This window comes from Pelodiscus sinensis, chromosome 5 (genome assembly GCF_049634645.1).
Source record: "Pelodiscus sinensis isolate JC-2024 chromosome 5, ASM4963464v1, whole genome shotgun sequence".
Classification (NCBI taxonomy): Eukaryota; Metazoa; Chordata; order Testudines; family Trionychidae; genus Pelodiscus; species Pelodiscus sinensis.
In genome coordinates, this window is record NC_134715.1 from 42,845,841 (window position 1) to 42,872,372 (window position 26,532).

The following is a 26,532-nucleotide window of genomic DNA, read 5'->3' on the forward strand; positions in this document are numbered from 1 at the left end:
ACTATCTGTTCTGATGACTCACGTCAGTAATATGAAAACAGCAAGAGGCATCAGAGTGGACTAATAGCCACACAATACTGCAATGCGATTTGCTTCCTATGGCCTAAACCTACTTCTTAATGATTTCATGAAGTTTGGCACATTGAAAATGATCTTTACAAGCACAAAAGAAGTTACCACTACTCATATTATAGCTGCAGCCTTTAAGAAGAAGCATGATGAAAAGCATGGTAATAATAAAATAGTAACACTGAAATTTTCTAGCAAAACAAAATGAAGATATGTGGTGTAGAGATGTAACGTGTGATGCTTACTGGGTCAGCTTAACTGGTAGAGGCCCAATGAGGCAGGGACCCATCACAGATAGGAGCTTCCAGCCTGCTCCCAAGGAGCCGGCTACAGGGCTGGCAACAAAGCCCCATCCGAGGAGCAGGGTCAGCAGATGACATTCGAAAGTTTAGTAAAAACAAAGAATCCGTTCAAGAAACAATTAAAATCTAAAGTAGTTCAAAGGGTATGACATACTGTCCTATCTTCTGGATTCACCTTCAGGACTCTAATTACTCTAGATCCAATTGCTTCTCCGTCTGAATCAATGCAAGCAATTTTTTCAGCCATTCCTCAATTTATGGCAAAGATGAAGTTAACTGAGGATTTAAGTGCATCTCCACTCAGATGTCAGGAAGAAATAAAAGTGAAAAACTGTTTCACAGACAGGAAGAATTTTGTTGCAAACCAATACATGCTGTTGCAATCTTCTTTGATTGATGGTTCAAAGGTAGCAATGTTTATGATGATAGCACTGATACAGCATTTGACTGTATTTTTAAACAAACACACACTTAGACTAGATGTTAAAAAGGTAATTTTCAAATATTGCAGAATCTCTTCAGGTATCTGGTCCAGCAATGCAGTCTGGGAATCTGCTAAGCATATTACTCCGACAACATGGTTGCAAAGCCTTTGTACAAACATCTCTGACTCCACTTGCTTATTATTTGCTTTAGATTCTTCCATCTTCTACAGCATGTGAAAGAAATGAGTTAATGTTTAGAAATACAGACACACACAATCAAGGCTAATGTGAAAAGGCTGAGAAGCTTATTTCACTTTGTGAAGATCTTCAGTTTAATGAAGAATCCAAAAAATCCAGAATCAAAAGTTGTGGATCTTTTGGACACACATTCTCATTAGAAAAGTCACAAGGAAAAGCTTAAGCTATGCTAGCATTTCCAAGATTATATTGGTAACTAAGATGCTTAAGTTATATTACATTTTACTTATAGGATGATTTGATTTGCCTACTTTTGTGATCTCTACATATGATGATAATGCACTATTAAAGAGTCTGGTGTTTACTTTATTGTGCTCTGTTAACTGCATGATAGTGACTATGCAGAGGGATGTTCATTTTCTGAGCTCTCTCTATGAAAGCGTTGGTTTCTTTTCAATCTGCATTAGAACAGTGTTTCCCAAACTTTTTGATACTGAGAATCAGCAAAGCCATTCACAAACGTTTGGTGGACCAGCCCCCACATTGTCAGCCTCCTGCCCTCAGAGCCCCCCAGTGCCAGTTCTCCATCCCAAATGCCTCAGTGCCAGACCCCCACCCCTTAGAGCCCCTCCACCAGACCTTCGTGTACCAGCCTCCTGTTTCCATTGACCCACCGCACCCAATCCCCCCTCCCCCAGAGCCTCCCAGAGCCTCTCCCAGGCTAGTCCCCAGAACGACTCAGTGCCAGCCCTGCCCCCAAAGCCCCCCACTACTAGCTCAGCCTGCACTAGCCCCATCCCTGGAGCCACTACTGTCTGCCCTGCCCCCTCACCTAACCCTGCGCTGCTGCCTGTGTCACAGTAGCTCTGGGGGCCAGGACTGGGGTACACTGCCGAGCACCTCCCCTCCTGTCATGACTATTGGGAGAGGCGTGTCCTGCTCCACCTCTCAGCCAACAGTGCAGGGCAGGGCTGGGGTCTCTTCCCGGCTGCAGAAGAGTGCTTCCCTGAATGACGGGAGAGCCACCATGCAGGGAAGCGCTCTTCGGTGACTGAGAAGAGACCCCAACCCTGCCTGGCACTGGCTGGCTGAGAGGCGGGGCAGGACATGCTTCTCCCAACAGCCGTGGCGAGAGTCATGTACCCAAGCCCCAGCCCCCAAAGCCACCGCAGCCTGGCAGCCAGTGAACCATGGCCCAGCAGTGAGCCGCAGACCAGCAGTTGAGAACAGCTGCATTAGAACATCACGTCTCTATACTATTTCTGAGCTCTACAGGCACAGCTTTTTTTGTATACAAGTCAACAACACTGATACTTTCTATTTTCACTATTACTAGATAATACTCTGTCATTACTCAAAGCAAAGAATTTTTCCTTATTTAATAAATATACCTAAGAGTGCTTTCTATGTGTGAACTAAATTATACATAACAAGCAGGTGAAGCCTGTCATTAACCAGGCAAAGTCATTTTGCGCAGATTACATTTACAGGAAAGTTCAAGAAATTAAATATATGCAATAGAGTTTTTTATTAATGTGCTTGCAAAAGAACAGTTTTAAATTTGTAGGATTTCAATTTCAAACATTATTCATTTTATTGAATCATTACCATATATAGTAAATTTGAGTCAGAAACCGTAAACCTTCCATTCCCCTTCCCATAACTAATTTGAATTATTTTGTAATTTTTTTAACAGTAAAAATGTCCTTTGCACTAAAAGGGCAGTTGAATAGGTGACTCAATTTTAATTTTGTTAGCAAATATTTTTATGAACTGTACTCATAATACCCATGACTTTTTTCCAATGAAAAATAAAAATAATTATTTAAACTTTTCACCCAACCTATTCCAGTGTGTGACAGGGTGTATCTGCCAGGAGTAGGGAGTGTCCCTGTCCCAGCTGGCTGAAAAGGCCCCACCCCCATAGCCCTGCTGGGCATGCTCCCAGGGAAAGCTGGGTATAAAAACCCACGGAGCTACTCAGTCTGGACTGACTGCCAGAGGGGAAGAAACTCAGGCTTGAGCTCCTGAACAGCCCCCTGCAGCAGCAGCAGCAGCAGCAGCCGCCGCCGCCGCCGCCGCCGCCGCCGCCACCACCACCACCACCACTCCCGCCCCCGCGAGCAGCAATCCTGGCAGCAGCCACAGCCTCAGCAACAGCCCTGGCCAGGGAGGTCTGACCCACCAAGTAACGCTCCGAGACTTGAACAACGTACTGGGAATGGTGGGAAGTGGCCCAGGGTGGAGGATGGTCTCCCGGGAGCTCGGCTCGCTTCCGCCAGAATCCCCACTGAGCAGGCAGTGAAATCCTCCACTGCCAACAGGGCCCTGGGCTGGGACCTAGTAGAGTGGGAAGGCCCGGGTCTCCCTACCTCACAACAACCCTGCTCCCTAGTAATTTGGGGAGGCTTCCCTTTGGACTAGGCCTCTCTAGGCCATAGGGACCCTGAGAGAGGGGAGTATGTTTGGGACTGAACCCGCAGGACCGTATTTACCCCAATAGAGGGAATTGTACTTTGGGACTGAGCCTTCAGGGCCATATTTATCACAACAGAGGGAATTGTACTTTGGGAGTAGGCTCAAAGGGCCGTATATATCCTGATAGAAAGGACTGTGTTTGGAATCAGGCCAGAAGGCCGTAGGTATCGTGATAGAAGGACATTTGTTGAGAACTCGGTCTAAGGATCTTATTTGCCCTGCGGAAAGTGGGTATAGACCCCAACTTTGGGGCTTCTGGACTGTCAATGGGTCCTGTCTCTCAACACAGTGTAAAAAGTAGTGCATTCATCTAATATAAGTGGCAGGATTGTTTATACCAATTTTGGTATCTGCAGGTAGTTGCAAAGTATGACTTTATTGCACAAGCAAATCCACCAACAAACAATCAAACTCTTCAAAATATATAATAGATACAGCTCATTCTTAAAGAAGTATCAAAAGTTTAGTTTTGAAAAGCAAGTAACTACTCCAGATATTTCAACTTTTTTACAAGTTTCTCTCTTTTTCCCTTAAAATACACACATACACACACACGCCTTCAAAGTTTCTGGAAATTGTACATCCCTAAACACAGCAGAGATTGGGACTCATGGATCCAAGCATGCACCAAAAGGTGCAGAAGTCACTCTGTTTTGTGACTATGGGTGCTTCTACACAGCAGGGCTTAACTCGGAATAAGATACACAAATTGAGCTACATCAATTGCGTAGCTTATTTCAAAATAACTTATTTTGAAATTGGAAGCATCTACACAGCACTTATTTTGAAATAGAGCACTCTTCCTCCAACTTCCTTTACTCCTCATACAATGAGGCTACGTCTAGACTGGCCCCTATTCCGAAATAGCCATGCTAATTTCCAATTTTGGAATAGGGAAATCCGCGGGGGATTTAAATATCCCCCGCGGGATTAAAATAAACATGTCCGCCGCTTTTTTTCCGGCTTGGGGAAAAGCCGGAAAAAAGCGTCTAGACTGGCGCGATCCTCCGGAATAAAGCCCTTTTCCGGAGGATCTTATTCCTACCTGAGAGTAGGAATAAGAGATCCTCCGGAAAAGGGCTTTATTCCGGAGGATCGCGCCAGTCTAGACGCTTTTTTCTGGCTTTTCCCCAAGCCGGAAAAAAAGCGGTGGACATGTTTATTTAAATCCCGAGGGGGATATTTAAATCCCCCGCGGATTTCCCTATTCCAAAATTGGAAATTAGCATGGCTATTTCGGAATAGGGGCCAGTCTAGATGTAGCCCGAGGGTTACAGGAGTCAGAGTAAGAAGGCCTCCAATTTGACTGTATTTCAACATTATTTCAAAATTACTTCCTGCTGTATTGATGTGGACTAAGTTATTTTGTAATAACGTTGTTGTTGTTGTGTAGACATACCCTCCAAGACTAGGGCCAGGGCAGGAAGGGTTCCGTTAACAGGTTTAGAATCTACTAATCTGTGCTTGGCGACTCGAGACATCATGCTATTGCTTTGGCTGGGATATACGTGGCTCTTCATGGGGACCTCTGATAAGTCCCTTGAACAAACTTATCTTCCCAAGTAGGTGTTGCTTTACATCTTAGTATGGCATCTGTTTCTCAAGTTAATTCCTACCTCAAAGGTTCTGGAAGGAAACCACAATCTTTGGGCCTAGTGGGAAACAAGCAGGATTCTCTCGGTCACTTAGCATGGAATTTGGGATCTACTTAAACATTTTGATGCAGGTGACCAAGTGTGCAGCTCCAGCAAGAGCTGGCTGAGCAGCAGCAAAAATCAGCAAGGAGCTATTTAAAGAGCTGGCAAGGACCTGGGTTACAGTAGACAGGTCCTGTAAGAAATTTTAAGTTACATTCACCTCTGCTAGTGTTCCTACTATGCTCTTCGCTCAATAGCTCTGCATACCTCTTTACCAAATACTCTTCCAGTCAGAATTATTCTAAGCATGGTGCATGTTTTCCTTTCACTCCAATAAATCAATATTCTGTTTTTGACAGCCATTGTTTTGCCCTCATCACTAACTTTCACAAGCCTCTTTCCTTGACACTAGCCAGCTGCTGGATAGCTTAGTCGAAGTCCAGATATGCATCCCCTTAGTTCCTTTCCAAATAGCATTATTTATACTAGTGGAACATTCCCCTAATCAAGATTAGTAGATGGAAAGAAATGATCAACCTTAAATGTCACAGTAAATGCTGTTTTAAGAGATCTAATGGACTGCTGTTACTACAAAGGAGGCTGCACAGCTAATTTTACTGATAAAATCCATTGTTTGAGGCTCTACAATCTGTTAGTGCACATTTTCTCTGTAGTGAAAGGCTCAGATGTGATTTTAGCATTCCCTCATACTTTGCTGCCTGTTCTTGTGAAAAGTCAGCATACTGAAATATACAGTGTTGTCTTCAAGTCGTCATTGTCAAGTCCAAGTTGAGTCTCAAGTCACTACAGTTCAAATCTCAAGTTGAGTCTCGAGTCTTAATTTAAAAAATGTCAAGTCACTTTTGTATAAGCCATCAATATTGGCATTTTCGGACAATTTTTTCACCAAGTCGATTTAACATAATTAGCAAGTCTCAAGTCGAGTCTCAAGTCACAAACAATGAACCCAAATCAAGTATCAAGTTGAGTCACCTAGGCGACTTAAGTCGGACTCGAGTTCAAGCCATGGGACTTGAGTCAACAACTCTGTAAATATATAAAAATTCAATGTATAAAATGTCCTAGATTTTTTTTAAATCTCCAGTGCGGAGTTACTTATCACAAATAACTATTTTTCTAGTAGTCTGTGTCTATCCTTATCGCCAACCAGTGACTTAGCTAAAGTAAAATGTGGTAAATAGTCCCTTTAATTTAATGCTATATCTGGCTGCCTTTTTAGAACTGTAGGTCACATACAAGTTTAGAAAAAAAAACCATTCAGCAACTGGTTTTACACCCAGTTTGAGCTGCCATACCTTCGTTAATATTCTGAGAATAAGCTGATCTTTTAATTTCCACATTTTAATACAGCAAGCAAGTGCTCTGTTTCTGATGACCACCTCTCTATTGGTGCAGTCATCCACCTATGAAATCCATGTGTTGTGGAAAGTAAAGAAACATCAGTCAGAAAGCAGAAAAAGAGAAAAGAGAAATGAACTGAGAGCACCTGCTGTTTCAACTGGGACAATGCTCTCAAATTAAAAAGTGCTGGTCCTGAAAACACATGCTTAGCTGTAATCATGTGAGCTGTCTCACTGACTTCATGGACTAATCATATGTTTACAGTAACATACATGCTTACGTGTCCCATTACACATGAGGTATGCCTTACATTTTTGGTAGAAATGTCTTTCATCCCACACTAAATTTTAAAAACCCTATACTATGTCCTTCATGCTCTCCAAAAGGGTACTTTCCTTGTATTGCATAATGAATTCCTCATTTGCGTACCAATAGTGCTTGTAGTATTATTTGTTAGCAGTTTTGCCAACTCTTGTGATTTTTGGCTGGGCAAAAGCCAATCTAGCAGTCACGCAAGAAACCACAGTCCTCCCTTCAGCTCTGTCTTGGGAAAAATTTCTGCTGATGGGCTGCTTTCCCGACTACCTGCTGCATGGGGCAGAGTGGTTGACCAGCATTCTGCAGGAAGCAAGCAGGACTTGCCCCCTAAACATCATTTTCACAGGAGGGAGGGGAGAAAAAGAGGGAGCATAAAAAGCCCAACATCTCAGGATGCTACTGCTTCCCCATCCGCATCTTCTTTTGTAATGAATGAGACAACTCCTCTTTCCCTCCCTTGCAATATCAGACCTCAGGAGGGACAGACGGGGGAGTAGAGCAGGGGCAAAAGGGCCTCTGCTAGCCAGATCTGGCCCATGGAGGCCCTGCTGCTCCCCCACTCCCAGGCCAATTAGAGGCTGGGGGCAGGGGAGCGCCAGACGCCTTCTCCGCACTGCCCCAGCCCTGCGAGCAGCGTGTGGCACTGCAAAGTACCGCGTGCTGCTCCAGGGCAGGGGGCAGAGCAGAGAAGGCTTTATTTTTCTCTGTAGTGAAAGGCTCACATGTGATTTAACATTCCCTCATACTTAGCTGTCTAGTCTTGTTAAAAGTCAGTACACTGAAATATATAAAAATTCAATGTATAATATAGCCTAGATTTTTTTTCAAATCTCCAGTACCGAGTTACTTATAACAAATAACTATTATTTTCTAGTAGTCCGAGTTTATCCTTATTGCCAACTAGTGACTACATCTCTATTACTTAGCTAACGTAAAATGTGATAAATAGTCTCCCTTAATTGGCCTGGGGGCAGGGGAGCGCACAAAGCCTCCTCCTACCCTGCCAGGAGCATGTGGCACTTTGAAGCACCACGCACTACTCTCAGGGGGAGGGGGAAGAGTGGACAAGTCTTTGCATGCTCTCCCACCCCAGGCCAATCAAGGCCTGGGGGCAGGGGAGCTGCATGAAAGCTTCCTTTGCTATGCCCTAGCCCTGAAAGAAGCCTGTGGCACTGATTGACCTAGGGGTGGAGATGTGTGCCAAGCCTCTTTCAATCATGGTCTGGGGGTGGAATAGTCCCACCCCTTCCTGTTTAGGCCCCACCCCTTCCAGGTTGGCCAGGAGCCACTTCAAAAAATTTTGAAGTGGCCCCTGGGCAAAAATTATTGCCCACTCCTGGAGGGTCCTGCTGCAGCTTACCCCAGGTCTAGGAGAGTCGGAGAAGGTTTTCTAGGAGCTGAAGGAGGAGCAGAGATGAGGCAGCAAGACAGAAGTTGGGTTGAGAATGCCTACATCAAGGTGCAAAATCTCCTGAATACTTTTGGGAGCACTTACAATGCTAATTGTCCCATACACACAATGGGGATAGGAAAGAAGAGTTCAAAAATTGTCAGACCAAAACACAACTTTAAAAATAATTTCATGGGGGCGGAGGTGTTTGCTCATGATTTTTTGACATATGAGTCTAGCAATACTAAGACTGTGCCTGTTTGTTTCCTTAGTAAAATAATGAACATAAAATTTACTTTGCAAAAAAAAAAATTTGATGAAATTCACAAGAGTAGAACCTGCCTGCTCACAAAAATAGACCTGACATGCAACAACTGAGGGCAAAAAGTTACACTGACTCATACATACAGGGATATTTTAGTCATGTGCAGAGCTAAATACCTGTGTATGTAGCAGCCTGCAACACGCTAGGGCACTGAATAAGTGGTTTTCTCTTTCCAGAATAAACTACTAGAATTTGCTGCAATAAAAATGAAGGCAGGAAAAACACCTGGGGCTAATTAACTAGAGAGCTCCCTCAGGCAAGTCACTCAACACCTGCAGCCAATTACAGCCAGTGGGGTGGCTTTAAATTACAGCCAGTGTGGGGGGGGAGGACAAAACAAAGAGTGATGAACCAGAAGACGAAAGGGAGGAATAAGAAGAGGCTGTGTGTGAGCAGAGAGCTGGTTTAACAGGTACCAGAGGGAAACATTTTGGAGGGAGAGTTTGGAGAAGTGGCCCAGGGAAAAAGCTACTAAGTTAGGTCAAACAACCTTGACTGATGTTTCTACTTCAGGGGCCCTGGACTGGAGTAGTGGGTGGGCCTGGGTTCCCCCCAAATCTTCCCCCATGCTAACACAGAGCCTCTCCCGATAAGGGAGACCAGGACTATCAGGGGTTTTCACCCCAAAACCATGGACTATTCTGTCACTAATCTGTGGACCCTACCTCCTGTAAAGAGAAAGGGGTGATGTATAGGACCCTAGTGAGTCTCTCAGGCTAATATTATCCAGCAGAAAACCCTTTGAGGCATGGCAGTTCTGCTTCTTATTTGTCTATCCAGTAGTATATTGGCTTAATTTCTGTTAACTAAGCCAGTTTCTAAGCCAGTTTTTTTCCTAAACTTGACACTTTGTATGATGACTCCATCTATATGCTTAGCAGTAAAAGTGGTAATTCTTAATGTGTCTTACTTAAAACTCATCTGCGTTGGACCCAGGTCATATGGCTGCCTTCCTAATTTCTCTAACAAGCCAGCTGAGTTTAGGAGATTTCAGAAAATGGAAGCATATGCTCTGCCATAACAAATGAAATCATTCACTGATGTAGTAAGGCTTAGCTAGAATTGATAAGACTGAAATGATTACCTCAGACATTTCACTAGTAGTTTTCAGAGTTCCTTTTTTGAAAAATACAGCTAAGTATGAATGTGTTATAATGAATGAATTGTGTGATTCATTAACATCTCTTGGGGCAATATCCTCCAAATTATGTTTACAAACATCCAGAAAGCTCTTCTTGTTAAGACCTCTAACTGCCAGCCCATTCTTTCATTACTATTTTAGACTAGCTGGCAGCAAAAGATTAAAAATCAATCTCTCTCTGTCTTCTCATATATAAAGGAGAATGTTTGTGCGCTAATAACTTGGACACTATAAGAGTTACCGCAATCAAACTTTGCATGGGATAACCTTTTATCCAGGCGAAGGTTTTAAGGTACTGTGGGAAGGAAGAGATGACAGAATGATGCCTCTCCCTGGGGCTGCACAGAGCTTGGCAGTGCAGGTAGAAGCGGCTTCCCCGGGGGGAAATGGCGGGACCAGTCATTCACTAAGGCCGGTGAAGGGACAAGGAAGTGAAGGGCAGGCTTGGGCATCAGGAGCAGGAGCATGGCTCCCTTCCCCCTCCCTTTTGCCCCTCAGGCTCCTCAACTCAGTTATATCAACTGTCAACTTATATTTCAACAATGTATACTGACAAAGCGCAAGGACAGTCACTTAAAGTAGTTGGAATTGATTTGGAGACATCTTGCTTGCCACATGGACAACTGCATGTGGAAAAAAGAGTACATATTTGTTAAGAATAACAACCTAGTTTACAATAAAGTTTTTGATAAAGTATAAAACAATCAATTTTACACTTTATTTTAATCTCTATAGAATTCAGTGCAACTTTTCTACCATTCAAAAAACTATAATGGACTACTGTTTTTCTAAATTTTGTTCCTCCAATTTCCTGAGCAATGCTAACTCTTGCATGTGTGCCCACACGCACACAGAATTTTTCCAGCTGGGCAACACACACACACTAAATTTTTCCAGCCGGGCAACAGAATAACATCATCACGCTATGCATTCTCGCTGCTGGAGAGAGAGCGAGAGAGAGGGGTAGGCGAGTGTAAAGAGCACAGGGTGCAGCCTGCTAGTAAACAAGAAAGCCACAATTTCTTATGGCTGAAAGCCATAAGGAACAGGGTTTTTTTAACTTGTTTGCATTCTCCTTCAGACTCTCCATATCCTGGAGGCCACAACAACAATATGATCTGCCTTGCTAACCATTGCTTCTCTGAAATACTAAACACCCATATTACATATATCAAGTCTCTGAGAAGTGGTAATTTAAGATGCATTTTGCAACACTAGTTCAATAGGACAATATGCCAAATGGGAAGGTGGGACTGAGAGTGGCTTTTCTTTCATTCCCCTGCTCCCTTGTGCCCTGCCACAATATTCAGGCTGCATGAAGCTGAGCTCCAAAATTATAAGCTTAGAAGCACTAGAGATAACTGCTATTAAAAAAAAAAAAAAAAAAAAGATGCAGTATAACCAGGTTCAAAATCAGCACAGCTGCTACTTCCTTTTCCATGTTTTTATTTTCTACACCATGTAGCTGAGGGGAGCAGTTGAACTGTACAGAACCAACTGAAGGGTTATAACTGTTTTAGATGTGGTGTTGGCAGGGTTCTGAAGTTTGGTACAAAATTTATTGCTGAATAGCTTCAAAACCAGCTGACTGACATCACGGAATAGAAGTTATTTACAATGCACAGCTACACTAACTCTGCCTGTTTTATGTCCAATACTTCAGAGCAACACTAGTGAACTTCAGAATGTGCAACTGACCAGGCACAATGTAGATCATAGGAAATCACATTTGAATCCCCACAAGCTATTATTTTATACCATGAGATTTGCTTACATTGTATAGTTAACATACCACTAATAGTCCTACAATTACCACAACAATTTTAATATCTAGCCAAAACGGCTTTTTCAACCTTCTAAGGGAGTGAATACCATGGGTTGACTTCACTGCTGTATTAAGAATATATCCTTATATTAAATTCCAGTTGCACTATAGTTTTGCGTAGCTCCATATTTTAGGACAGAATGAAAGGGATCACTTCTGAATTTAGCACACCTGTCTCACATGAGGCAAATAAATGGACCAATGTAAATACAAGGAAAGATGTAATGAATGGCTAAAGGGATTGCTGCAGTACTGATCATTTGACCGGTATTCACAAACTGGTTATTATAACAAGGAACTATTAGGATATGGTCCACTATATTTGACATTTTAACTATATTAGACTGCATCATGAAAGAACCAGGCATAGGTAGGCAGGCTGGACACAGAGGAAGAGATGCCTTCAAAGATTCTGCCTAAGCACAAGATGGTGAATTTTGTTGCTCTTGTGGATTTAATTAGAGCAGTTTTGCAGGCATACACAAGGTGACCTATGCCTTTTAACTGTCTTTACAGCAGTAATTTTTTTTAAAAGGGAAGAAAAAACTACTAATGCAGTTGCCTTATGTAGCATATTGGCTCAGAGCTCAGTCCAATACTGGAATGTGCTAGTATACCTCAGTGAGATTTCATCTGTTAGTGTCCTCTATCTAATGCATCCTGAGGCTTATACCTCACTAGCTGCTATTTCAAGACCATGATTTAAAGAGATTCTATTGACAAAAGTCACGCTGCTGTCTCTCTAACCCAGCGGTTCCCAAACTTTTTGGCATCATGCCCCCCTTTTTGATTTTTGAAAAACCCTCACACACACACCCCTTCCAAATAGCAGCAAAACTTGTTGAGCACAAAAAAAGGAACTGAACAGGGCAGCAAAACTTGATTGGGGGGGGGGAGGAGAGAGGCTGGGTTGACTCGCAACTCCCCAGGAATTTCTTCATGCCCCCCCCCCCCGTTTGGGAACCCATGCTCTATCCTATCATTTTCAAAAGTAGTCTGTAAGAATGCCCCAGTATTCTTATCTTCCACCTCACTCAGTTTACTTTGTACTTTGCACTGTTTTCTGTTTAGTTACTTTCACTGACTACAGTTGATGGTCTCTGCTTGCATTTGTCTTTCACGCAGCAGCAAGGGAAAGAATTTTTTGGCTAGAAAAAGGTCACTGAAAAATTATAAAACATTGAGGCAATCAGAAGCAAATGTAGGACTGGAAACTTGCTGGAAGAAGGCTTGATTAGTTTACCCGTACATAGTTATTAAAAGTTAAGCAGAACACAAGTCCTTTTTCAATAACACAAAGATCTAATGGGAAAACAAACAAGAAACACAAGACTAATGGACATTGTTAAAGTATGTAGAATACTCACAAGTCTGGGGACGTTCCTGCAGTGAATTTGCAGAGAAAGCATCAGTGTCTGGAGCTGCCACTTATGACAGCAATTCATGTTGCCCCCATACTCTGTCCAGTCCTGTTTTACTTTCACTTGTTACGAAACTAAGAAAGGCTATTTAAGTCTCGGCAGGACTCTGTTCCTTGAGCCTGACTGTCTGAGACTGAAGCTATGCAGGAAATTCTTGCTTCTATGAACTCTCAAACTACTGGGTTTACAAAGAAAACTAAAGCAAAAGGGAGACAGACAAGTATCTGGAGGCTGGGGTGGTTAAAAGTCACTTGGTGCCTTGGGCTGTCACTGTTATTCACCCAGTTGTTTATCAGCCCCTAAAGGGGAAGGAAAAGGTGCAACCAGTCTATGTAGAGTCCCCTCCCCCCGCACAGCAAAACGTATCCCTTCCAGCTACAGACTGAAGAATCAGACTCTTTTAACCTTTTAAATGCTAGAAAATGACACTACTCAAAAGCAGCAAGGAAGCTTGTCCAAGGTGGTCAAAAAATGTGAGGGAGATAGGGAAAATGCACATAATTTTTGAAGTGTTTCCATTTTGCAGGCTTTGAAATTAGAGGTTTTTTCACTTTTTGAATATGTATGTTTATGCCTCCTTCCTTTCCCCTTCCTGCCACAGTGCAACCAAATTAATGCTGCCCAAAACTGGGGTCTTTTTTTAATTCTGTAGCTTTTCCAAAGTTAAGGAAGTTTGGAAAAGTTAGTTTACAGAGCATCAAAAGGAAAAATGAATGTGGGAAAAATCCCTACCACCTGCACACAAGGCTCCTGCGAATTCCTCATTGTAATGGACTACTTCAGTCTCTTCCCTGTGCCTCAACAGGCAAAAGCAAAGCAGCCTCCAGTTGAGGAAGGAGATTGCTCTGCCACCCCTTCTTTGCTGAGCGCCAAGTGGGGTCTCCTTAAGAATTTAAACCAGGGCAGAGAGGCAGTGCCCCCTACTAAGGCAGTGCCAGGGCAGACAAAGCATAAGTGATGAGTTCTGTGCAGCTATATGATGTATGCCTATGTAATGAGTTAATTGAAAACAATGTGGGTGTAACCACTCATTTGAGCATTAAAATGAGTGTAAAGCTAGTGTTAGCAAAAAGCCCTAGCCTGCAGGATGTAGTGTGAAATTATCTTTTTATCTCCACAATATCAGTAAACTCTATTGTTAGGTAGGTTTCAACTGGAGACCTCCAGACAAAAGGTGCTGGAAGTCATTAGCCGCTCTGAGTCTTGCAGGTCTCCCCCAATAAGTGTAGTTTTAAGGGGAGGAGGAGGAGGTGGTGGTGGTGGACACGTTTGTTTGTTTGTTTGTTTGTTAAAAAGTTAAGGTTGCAAAATCAAACACTAAGCAGTTGACCGTAATTATGACACTTCCTATCTGTATAATCTTAATTCTGTCAATTTTGTGTAGATATACTAAAATTATGCTTGCTATCTTTTTCCCTAGGTGGTTCCATTTCACCTCATCCACTTGAGCCCAACAAGTAAATAGTATATAGCAGAGTAGGCAGTTATCCTCTGTGTGCCAGAAACTGTCACTTTAGAAACCTCATATCTTTTCCCACCTCTGCACTCTCAGGTACTTCATTTATAAGATTTAGGAAACATTACATGTTTGTGTCCTAACATAGGGATATACGATCTTGGTCACTAATAACTGTTCTGAATGACACAAAGGTGTTGCCACCAGTCAATACAAAACCAAAGAGCAGAATTTAAATCTCATTCTTTCCTGGAAACTCATGCCTGGCTTCTGCAGACTGTAAGCAATATCTTGGTTTCTCTGGAAGGAAGCCTGTATGGGGCGCCTGCTCAGATCTGTTTCAGTTAAGAGCAGGCCTGCCAACAGGGAGCAAAAGACATGGGCCCTGGCCATTACCATAGGGGTGGCAACCAGGAGCCCTGGGCCTTTAAACTGCCACTAGAGCCCAGACCAGCCCTCAAGGGTTGGTGCGGGAAGGCTTGCCCCCAGCCTGCATTCTCTGCCTGACAGCATGCCCCTTCCAAGAGCACAGAGCCAGCCCCCCATCTTTCCCAAAGTGCCAGAAATTCTGTCAACCCCACCCCCCAATTAAAAGGCTTAAATGTCTTTTTGTAAAGAGCAGTATTTATTTAGCATTTGCTTATCTTCTGAGACAAGCTGTAGTGTTCTTACTGGCCAAATGTAGCTCTCACAGCCCACCAACAAAATCAGTAAGTGTGACAGCGAGTCGGGGTTCCCCCTGATCCTGTAGCAGCAAGACCACACTCCACCAGCCAGTAGAATAGAGAGGGTTTATTGCTTTTCCAGATGACATGACTACAGGAGTCTGGGCCAGGATGCCTCAGACCCCTTGAGATGGGGTGCCTTGGCCCTTAACTCCCAGCCCCCCTCCTTAGTCTGTCTCCTTCATGATTCCAGCCAGAAACTGACCTTTTTCCCCCAACACTCACTTCCTTTGTTCCATCCCTTCCCTTAACTGGTAGGACCAACTCAGTCACTGTCATGGGGGGCCCTCAAGGCGCCCCCCACTGGGCAGTGTTTACAGACAGAGGCCAGTAGGGGTCACCCACAGCCCAAGCATAGCAACCATCAAGATACTGACACTACATCACAGTGAGTACCCTGCAACACTGTGTGTCATTGCTTGACATGCTGCAGCTTGGATTGTCTTGGAGACTCCAATGGTATTGGCTAGTTGCATGGAGCACTTGCCCAGTTCAGAGTCAGTTAAAAAGGGCCCAGTGATGATATGGTCTATTTGAAACACGGGAGAGTGGGCAAGCAGTAGGGCCAGTGATAGGAACTGACTGGTGGTTGATGTTAAGCATAAGGTTGTAAAAATTAACTATTAAAAAAAATCCTGTGGCTACCCAGTTACATGCTGTACACTCTGCAGTATAAAATACAAGCTGACCAAAAAAAGTACAGTAAACTTCTGATAATCCGGCACCTTTAGGACCCAGGAGGTGCCAGATTATCAGATATGCCGGACTATCAGAAGGGAGGGCTATGAGGGGTCTGAGGTGGGGGGAGAGGAGGAAATGGCGCTGCGGGACCAACCCTGCAGCATCCCAGCTGCTCTGCTCCAGGTGTCCCCAAGTCAGCCACTGCTGAAACTGACTAGCAGCTGACTCGGGGAAGCCCTGGGGCAGAGCAGCTCCAATTGTCCAGCTGCCTGGAGCACTTCTGGATAGTCCAGGTGGTGCTGGACTATCAGGAGTGCTGGACCACTGGATGCTGGACAACTGCACTTTTACTGTATTTGAAACTATCTACTCATTAAATAAATGACTTTTTTTTCTCCTAAATCAACATGTTTCATAAGTAGCTTTTGAGGTTTCAATATGTTCTGTTTTTCTTCAGGTCTGAAATATAGCTTCCTTTCTCTTTTTCCTTTTTGTCCTTAGTGCAGAGAAGTGAACTGTATTTATAGAGGTGGCTCTTTCACTTTCATTATTATTTTCCCTTTTGCTTCTCTGTAGAGCAGTGTTTCCCAATTTTATTTGGCCGAGGAACCCTTTTCAGCTTTTCAGAATTTCAAGGAACCCTTAGGTTTGTCAAGCGCAAAAAAAAAAAAAAAAAAGGGCGGGGGGTGGAGGGGACCATCAATTCATGAAAATCCCCACAAATGCATGAAAAATCACATTCCTTCCCCAAGGCCCCTACCCCCCTTCCTTGAGGCCTCATCTGCTCTGTTCCCCTCCTCTCCATCATCTGCTCTGTTCCCCTCCTCTCCATCACTTGCTATCTCCAGCTCTTATACACTCTCACTAGATTGAGATAGGTGTGGGGTGGGAATGAGGGATTTGGATGTGGGAAGGGGTGAGAAGTACAAGCTCTGGGAGGGAATTTGGATGCAGGAGAAGGGGATGTTGGCTCGGGGAGGGGGCTCCAGGCTCAGGAGTGTTGGGTTGGGGTGCTGAGCAAGCTATGGGCTTGTGGATGTGAGGGTGCTGGAGTTTGGGCTGGATATGTGAGGAACTCAGGGCAAGAAGGTTGTGAGTATGATGGGCTCAGGACACAGATTTGCCATGTGTGGATGGTGCAGGAGTGTTGTGGCAGAAAACTGAGGATGTGGGGTGCAGGAGTTTGGGGATGTAAGCGGCTCAGGACAGGGGTCTCCAGTGTATGATAGGCTCAGATTTGGGGTCACGTGGTGCAGGAGTGTTATGATGCTGCAGTGAGATGGGGGTTTGGCCCCAATTGGGGGTCTGTTGGCCAGGCTTCATTTTTAAATAAAATATTATGTCAAACTCAAAAGGTTTTAGCATTGTCTTTATTTATGAGAGGGGTGAGGAACCTGTTTTGAGTCAAGGGTCACTGACCCACAGAAAAGTCTGTTGGGGCCACACAAGTGAGATGCAAAAAAAATCCAACAACCCTCCAAAGACCCCCCCCAAGCCTCACTAATGTGGTCCCAAATGTGCTGGTGGGAGCCGGGGACAGAGTTCTCAGGTATGAAATCAGAGCTTCTTGCGCAAGAACTATGATGCTCCTGCTCAGGAATAAGCCCTTTTGCGCAACTGTTCGTGCGCAAGAGGCCAGTGTAGATAGGCAACATGAATTTCTTGTGCAAGAAAGCCCTATGGCTAAAATGGCCATCGGCACTTTCTTGGGCAAGAGAGCGTCCACATTGCTATAGATGCTCTTGTGCAAAAGCACAGCTCACACATGGCAGTGTGGATGTGTTCTTGCACAAGAACTCTTGCGCAAGATGTTCTTGTGCAAGAAACCCCCTGTGGAAACATAGCCTAAGTTTCCTCGCATGAGCAAAATGAATTGTGTTGTGCACCAGTACTGAGTTCATGTGGCTTGTTTGGATGTACCACTGTGGCACCCAAGTTGTTGTTAAATATTTTTAAACCTTTACCTTTTCTCTCTGCTGCCATGTCTCCTCCCCTTGTTCCATCAGCTCCCCTGGTGCCTGCTGCCTCCCAACTCCTCACCCTCCTCGGCTGTCCTGACTCCTGCCCTTCTCACAGCCCTCAGCCCTCCTGCAAGCTGCCCTCCTCCACCAGCCCTTCTCTCCTCCCTGTGCCCACTCCTCTAGTAGCCCCACTCTGATTATGTGAGCTACCCCTACTCATCCCCTCTTCTAACACCTCCCTCTACAAACCTGCCCTGCCTCTTTCCTCTGGTGGTGGTCCCTCCCCTGCAGGTGTCTGCCCTTCTGCTTCACCACCAGAATCCCCTGGCACTTGCACCTTCTCTTACTCCTGCACCCTCCTGGTGCCTCCCCCTTCCCTCACTTCCCCTGCCCCCTTTGCTCCATTTTTCCCTGATGCCCACCCCTCACCACCCTCTGCCCCCATTCCCCTCATGCCCCTGTGCCCTCACACATGACTTGCTCCATCCCGGCCTCCTTCATGCCCACCCCATCTTTCAAGCCTTCTCCCAGCACCTCTGCCTCCCTCCTCTAGTCCCCAATGCCTTTACCCTCTCCCCTCCCAGCATCACCCTGTCTCCCTCCCACTGACATCCCCTCCTGCCTTTTTCCTCATTGTCTGCACGTGGCCCCCTGGCATTTGTCTCTCCTCTACCCTGTCCCTTTGGTGCCTTCCTTTCCCCTCCCACTCCGCACAAGCCCCTTCCTTCTGCCTTCCACTTTGTGGGGCTGGAGTCTGCACTCCATCCCTGGACTCCGAACCCACAACTCAGCCACACAGCACAATGCAGCACCCAGCAGTTTTAAAATCCCGGGCAGTGACCTTACATCACGCCCGGTCATCTTCCCACCTACCAGTTTGAGCACGCCGTGCAGGGCAGCAGCAGCCAGCAAGGGGAAGCTCACTGAAGGTTGCGCACGGCGGGGGCAAGGACGGGGACAAGAGAGAGATGCTCTGGGACCGGGGTGGGAGGGCACGTGGGGAGAAGGAGCCGAAGCCCACTCTAGTTCCAAATATTGGTGGAGCATGGGCACCACGAGCCCATACAACTCGCTGCCCATGCCTCTACTGGCTAGCTGGCTCTCTCTCTTTCGGAGTGGGTAGGGGAGTGCCAGGTCCTCGTGGAACCCCTAGTTTTGCTTCGCGGAACCCCAGGGTTCCCCGGAGCACCAATTGGGAAACACTGCAATAGAGTGTAACTTTTTTCAAAATTTCCTTAACCATGGAAAAGTTACAGAATCGAAAACCACACTATTGAGCATCATTAATTTTATTGTACTGTGCCAAGGAGGGGGAAGACAGAAGGCATACACAAACATATACTTTTTTCCCAAAAGATTCAAGAAGTGAGAATTCCATTTCTAAACCTGCACAATGAAACAGTTGAAAATTCTGAGGTGTGTGTACGAGAAATTTTATCCCTCACATTTTTTTGATCAGCTTTCTCTGGCTGCCTTTGAGTAGTATCTTTTTCTAGCATTTAACAGGTTAAAACTTAGTCTCCAATTTAATTATAAAACCATACCTAAAATACATTAGTAGCATGTAAAAATTATGCATGTATTAGACAACATTATTATACAGTGTACTTCCAATACCACCTGTATTCTCTGAACATTTAATTCTCATCAGTTTTCTTAATTACATAAAAATGCGCTCCCTAGTTACATAAAGGGCACTTTACAACACTACTAGCCATAGCAAGGTGCTTATTTATACTCTAAATTATTATGGTACATTGACTACCAGCTCGAGATCCCTTTTTAATGTATGTTAGTCTCATTTCTAGTGGACACAGGCTATTTGGCAAGATAATGACAATTACTCTCACTAATGAGCAACTAAATTACAATTTAGTAATTTAAATGCAGTGACAAAATGAATAATTTACAGTGTGCATATATTGAAGTGAAAGTATAGGTATGAATGTAATTTTAAAATAATGTGATTGCTGATATAATAAGCACCCCACTTTAAGGAAACATCTCCTTTACTGCAATTGTGGCTCCACAAGAAGAAAACCATTTTTATTTCCATTTCATAGCCAGTTCTCAAAGGGATAGTGTAAACAGGATGGCACTCACCTGCCGTGAGTGCCCCCATCTGGCTGAATGAGTGCCTGCGTGCACTGTTTAGCTGAAAGCTTCTTCGGCAACTCAGTCGTCCAGCTGATGACACACTGGTATACCCCGAACCCCTTCTAGGATAGGCCTTTAATATGGGCCCATCTTGGTGCCCTCTTCTCAAGTGTCTCATTGTTTCACCTTCTGGAGTCAATTTCTTCAGCCAGCCTCATAGTCTGCTCTGCTTGAGCTCCGCCATGCATCTCCCTTTGTAGGCCTTTCTGGTCCCTGATTGGCTGATTCCTGCAGAGCTGCTGTAGCCTCCTGGAGGACTTATCTATGTCTCTTTTCAGGGACAGGGTGTGGCAGACCCATCCTGTGTTAGTCTGTATCTGCAAAAACAACAAGGAGTCCTGTGGCACTTTAAAAAAAAAAAAGGGATTTCCACTCCATGCATCTGCTGAAGTGGCTTTCACCCACAAAAGCTTATGCTCAAATATTAGTTTTTAAGGGGCCATAGGACTCATAGAATTATAGGGCTGGAAGAGACCTCAGGAGATCATCGAATCCAACCCCTGCCCAAAGTAGAACCAACCCCAACTAAATCATCCCAGGCAGCGTTTTGTCAAGCTAAGACTTAAAAACCTCTAGGGATGGAGATTACCTAGGTAACCCATTCCAGTAATTCACCACCCTCCTAGTGAAATAGTTTTTCCTAATATCCAACCTAGACCTCCCCCACGGCAATTTGGGACCATTGCTCTTCATTCTGTCACCACTGAGAACAGCCTCTCTCCATCCTCTTTGGAACCCCCTTTTAGGTAGTCAAAAGCCGCTATCAAATCCCCCCTCACTATTTTCTTTTGTAGTCACTTCTTCCTGTGTGACCCCTTGTTGTTGATGGGGTTTTTTCATTTCCAGTGAAGTAAAGGTTGGTTTTGTCATGGAATAATAGGCTCAGGATTGAGTCCTAAAGCCTCCATAATAGCCATGAGTTGTATATAGGAATCATGTAGAACAACAGGGAGAACAGGACTACCGCTTTACAAGGCTCCAAAAGCAATCGGGTGCTGGCCAACGATGGGGATTCCTAGGCACTACCACAGTACAAATAACTACAGAACACCAACAAGATGTGACTATTCTCAGGGTCCCCTTGTTCCCTGCCCCCCATCCATCCCATTTCAAGTGAGAGACACACTTGCATGTGCTTACATGGATCTTGGCTTTCCCACACCAGCAGCCTGTTAGACAGCCATACAGTGAGGTCTTGTCTAGGACACAGCATGGACCTCGCACCTCTTCTTATATGACTACCCCTGTTGTGAATCCCCTCCAGACCCCAAGCTCCCTCCCAGAGCCTGCACCAGCCCAGAGTCCTGAAGCCCCTTCCTATCTCCCACTCGACCCTTAAGGAGGCGGAGGAGGGGGGGGGGGGAGACTTGGAGCTGAGCACCACCAAAATTTCTTCAGACCTGCTACCCATCCCTCACTGGTTTATTCCTTTTTCAGACAGGAACTGAGGCCTTCCCTCTTCATATAGCCCCTCTTAAAATTACAGTGTGTTCGATAACACATTTGAGTGAAATGTCAGGGTTTTATTGTGATTTGTGAAAGTATTAGGCATGTGAAAATCCTCAATGCCAATGGCACAAGACAAGACATAACAAGTATTTGGTGCCTGGTAAGATATCTCTTCCTGAGAATTTTCAACTAAAGCCTGTATCCCAAAATATTTCTGCAGGAGCAAACTACTTTTTTGAGTATATGGTGGGTTAGAATACAGGGATATGGAGAAAAGAGTGAGTATAGGAAAAGAACTATTGTTCTTCCCTCATAGGTAGGGAAAGGGAGTGTCCAGTCACAAATGAAGAATGGCTGCAACTTTGACTTCTCCCTAATGCAGCAGTCAGTGAAACTGATCCTGTGCACCGTAGGAAATGATCAGTCTATTCCATCTTAAATGGTGAGAGAGGAAGCCATATTTTGTCAAGGTAGGAAGGGAAATGTTTATGCCAGTGTGTAATCATTTGAAAATCTTGGTGGTATTTACATTGGCCAGTAGCAGATTGCTTTCCCCCAGAAGTAAGGGGAGTCAAGAGGAAATTGATTAAGTAACAATTCTATCATTGCTCTGTTCCTCAATGTTGCAGGTGTGCTTTCTCTTATTATGGGCTGACAGTAAACTAAGACTAGTCTTTACTTGACTTCCTATGTAAATTATAGTACCCGGGTTACGTACAAGATAGGGACTGTAGGTTTGTTCTTAAGTTGAATCTGTATGTAAGTCGGAACTGGCGTCCAGATTCAGCCGCTGCTGAAACTGATCAGTTTCAACAGCGGCTGAATCTGGATCCAGTTCTGACTTACATACAGATTCAACTTAAGAACCCCAGGCTCCGCGGCTTTGCTCTGCTTTGCTCCCCGTCCCCCTGGTCTGCAGACCAGGGGGACGGGGAGCAAAGCAGAGCAAAGTCGCGGAGCATGCGGGCAGCCCAGACGCGTCTGGGCTGTCCGCTGCCCGCGTGTTCCGCCGTTTTGCTTCCTCTCCCTGGTCTGCTGGAGACCAGGGAGAGGGAGGGCCCCATTCGTAACTGCGGATCCGACATAATTCGGATCCGCGTAACTCGGGGACTGCCTGTATTCAAAATACATTATAAGCAATGGCATTTGGTAATTGCCTAGGGCCAATTGTATCACAGTACAAAAAAAAAATCTATAAACATTGAATTGTTGTAGGGATGATGACTTGGATTTATATTATAACTTGCAATACATTTAAATGTATGGATTTACATATTGTCAGATGTGAATGTTTGCCCTGTGAGAAAATTAGCTAACTCTCATTTTATAACCTATAGTATTTCATAGATGCCATCACCTCTCAAAATTAAACTATTCTGAATCTTACATTATAGACTCTCAAGATTTGTTAGTAAAAACTTTTGGTATCTATTTAATGGTCTAGAACCATCTGGTGGGACATTAATATTCTGACTTTCTGAAGTATGCACAATAGTCTTGGCGTACTGCAATTTATCTAAAATTACCATTAAACATGAGCAAGTTTTACTTGAGCTAGATTGTTTTAACAAATGAAAATTTATCCATCATCCCAGGCTGATGACCTGCAATTGCTAAAGTCATGGTATATGAAGGTAGATTGCTGGATCACTTCTAAGGCAAACAGCAATATATACATGAGAACAGGAATGATTTTCAGTTTGTGAAACAAAGTACTATAGATCAGTGCAAACGAAGGCCCTAATCCTGCAGCTGATTCACCTAGTGACTGCCTGCACCCATGTAGATGTCTACTGACTTTCAATTAAGACTCTGCAATTAGTTTACCATAAGATCTGCTTCTTGTTAAATCACATTACAGGAATAAGATGCTATTACCTCATGAAATAAGGTTCTTATAACGATCCACTAAATAAAAGCTCTTTAGGCTCTTGATTCTGCAAAAACCCGCCCTTAGATGTGTACTGAATTCTGTCTTCCCTGCAGCGTTCACTCAAATTACCTCTCTCTTTGGCCTACTGAGAGAAATGGACAAAATGCAAGGAACATTCAAGCTGCTGTGCCCACAGGGCACTACAGATGCTGTTGTCTTGCACTACGACTGCTGAGTGCACGGTCCATTGTTCTTTGTGGAGTGGTAAACTTAGCCAAATTATGAAGTGGGCATGTGGAGGGGAAATATGGGAAGGCATTGGAGGACTAGTGGCACTGAGGTAGTGCTAATCTCTTTTCATACTGAAGGCTGGTTGTTAGCAGCAGATGAGTTGTGCTCCCTTGAGATATAATTAATGCCTCTGATGCATCGAGGCAACTTGCATTAGCAGCACCAGCACACTAGAGTTAAAGGATTTTGTGTGTGGATGAGACTTCATCTAGGAGCAACACTCAAATTGTGACGGCATCCATGACTTACTGCATCATGACAAACTCCCCACCAGCCTGCACAAAGCCTTAGGTGAGGCTAGTGGGGGAGAGTCTAGCCCTACTTATAATTTAGTCAGACTTCTAGGCTACATCTACATTGTGCTTTCTTGGGCAAGAACATATGCAAACGAGGCATGGCGAATATTGCTGTGCCTCATTTGCATACTTAATGAGCCACCATTTTGTGCAAATCCCCTCCCTTTTGTGCAAGAGCTGTTCTGCCGCTTATATTCAGGCACAACAGCTCTTGTGTAAGAGGGGGCTTTGCGCCAGGAGCAGTGTATAGACTGCTCCTTGTGCAAAAGCCCCCTGTCCAAAATGGTGACCTCATTAAGTATGCAAATGAGGCGTGGCAATGAATATTTTTGTATTTGCGCTTTCTTGTGCAAGAAAATACATAATGTAGAGGTAGCCCTAGAGTTTGTGCTGAAGTTTTTCATGCTGAGCATTTTCCCCCAAGTAAAAATATTTTGAAAAGTAACGAGAAACTTGGTTCAGCTTTTCAGCTAGTTCCAAGAACAACGAAATTCAAGATTTGCTTCTTCTGATCTTGAAGTGCTAATACCTGAGCATTTTGAAGCAAGCACCTGAAACTTGATAGGAGGCTGCTTTCATGTCAGTGTTGTACCTTTTGCTGTTTCTGTGGAAAAATTGCCAAAATGTGGCCACGTTACAGCATGTTCAGTGCATAGGATGGAATGTGCTCTGGGAATGAATCCGACTGCAGTAGGGCTGCCCACTGACCCAGAGAGGGAGGAGCCCCTCTAAGGTTAAAGTAGGTAGACTTACACACACATGAGATAAAGCCTTAGGTTCCAAAAGATGATAGTAGCTGCTATAATATGCAAGCTTTATATGTCCTTTAAAGATAATCAGACTTTAGCTGTTCTCATAAGGATGTAATTTTAAACTAATACAAGTTGAACCTCTCTAGTTAAGCACACTTGGGACCTGATGAATGCTGAACTAGAGAATTTGCTGGACCACAGGAGGTCAACCATGGCCCAGGGTCTCTGATGTCAGTCCCAGGGCCCTGGCTGCCAACCCTTCTGATGCCCAGGGTCCCATCTGCTGACTCCTGGGCTCTGCAGCTATCTGCACCTGTGGTCCCAGTCTGGGACAGTGAGGAGTATGAACAGGGGTAAGGTTGGGACAGTAAACTTGATCCCACCCACAATAAGTGGACATCTGACTAACTAAAATCATGCCAGACCATGCATGTTGCTGGACCAGAGTATACCCAGATTAGAGAGGTTCAACCTGTAGACAGTTACATACATATCTTTTTTTACTTACGTGAGTAGCTGCCACTCTTCCTTGTTTCTCTCCAGCTCAAAACTCTTAGCTTGCTTGTACCACCACAAAAAGCTCAATTTTTCCCTTTCAGAGTAAAATTACAGCAGATTGGCTTGCAGAGGTTAATCTCCTTTAAGATGGGAGTTAGGTGACAGATGGAACAGAGTGCTAGCAGGGGGTCTTCAGAAAAGTAGCCTGCCCAACGTCTTCTACAAGCTGAGCATATCACTCTTTTCAGATAAAAAATAACTTCAGGTCTGAATACCTTAGTCCAGTTTAATTGAGAAGCTTTTTGTTCCACTACATGGAACATTTTAAAGTGATGAATGCCAGTTGAGGATACTTGCTACAGAATGATTAACTTAATAACCTGTGTTCCATGTATCATAGTTACATAATGGAGCATTCCTGTGATTTCACTTAACTTTGACAGTTACCTTTCAAAAATAGTTTTTTGGTTAAAATTGTATGGAAGCATTAGAATGGCCAAGTTACTGAAAACATATACATTACAGCTAATATGTGGCGATTATTTCTTAATTTGTGGAAGCAGAAGGTGAAAGGGAAGACAGTTTTATTATTGCTGTTCTGTGAAGGTACCGTATCAACTGATAAAATGCTATAATTTGTTTGAAGAGGTTTTTTACTTTGTAATAGCTCTAATATTATATCTGCAACTGTTTTTTCATGTTTGTAAATTTCACTATTAATAACAACCCTAATATGATATTCATTAGCCTGTTAATTACATCTTCATTTAGAAACCCCTGCTTCCAATTAGCTTTAATGATAACAGAGTCATTTGTCTATGCTGCCATTTTTACACAACACTTTCCTATTTAAATTGCCTGCTGTTCTAGCTTAATTAAATTTAATAACAGCAGTGGTTGTTTATAGGGGACTTTTTAACCTCATTTGATGTCAGACCATTAATACCCACTTGAAGCGAGCACTGAAAATGTTCAAATTAATCCAATTACCTTGAAAGGTAGCAAATTTCACTTAATTCATATGATTTTAATAATGGCAGAAACCCCGGTGAAATGTCAAACAATTTTGTGGGCAAGTATATTGAAATATAAGTTTTTCAACAGGCTGCAGAGATTGGAAGAAAGTCAGTAGTGTGGGAAAGAGTCCATCATTCTTTTATTGAAAATCAGGTGATTGGCAAGAAGAAAAGGAATTGGTGTCATGTAGGGCTCAATTCATACCATTTAGGCAGAGCTGTCTTCCTTGAGAGAGTTCTAGGAAGCTTGATTAATACATAAGAATGACAGTGTATTGCTTCACTTGGTGTTCTACTATGTATTGCTCTACTCAGTGTTTTCACTCAAGGTGAGTTAGATGCCTAAATAAGTGTGAGTATCTGGGTTTACATGCCCACATCACTCCTCTGAGTTTTAGTCTAATTCTTATTTTCAGGAGTGATTGCATGCCCTTTAAAATCTGAGCACACAGTGACTATGCCTAGGTCCTTTGCTCCTTATATAAC

At 43.9% G+C, this 26,532-nt stretch overlaps 1 protein-coding gene across 5 annotated transcripts in view; it reads right to left on the bottom strand.

Moving 5' to 3' along the window:
• Positions 1 to 26,532, bottom strand: part of IL15 (interleukin 15) — a 97,303-nt gene that overhangs the window by 52,887 nt on the left and 17,884 nt on the right. The window contains exon 1 of one of the 5 annotated variants that reach the window (XM_075929904.1): positions 12,838 to 13,237. The exons of 2 other annotated variants lie outside the window; for them this stretch is intronic. The gene's annotated coding sequence lies outside the window, so the exon portion shown is untranslated. Of the gene's footprint in view, positions 1 to 12,837; positions 13,238 to 26,532 lie in introns of those variants that run through there. 2 more of the 5 variants (XM_075929901.1, XM_006121621.4) reach the window with 2 other exon arrangements.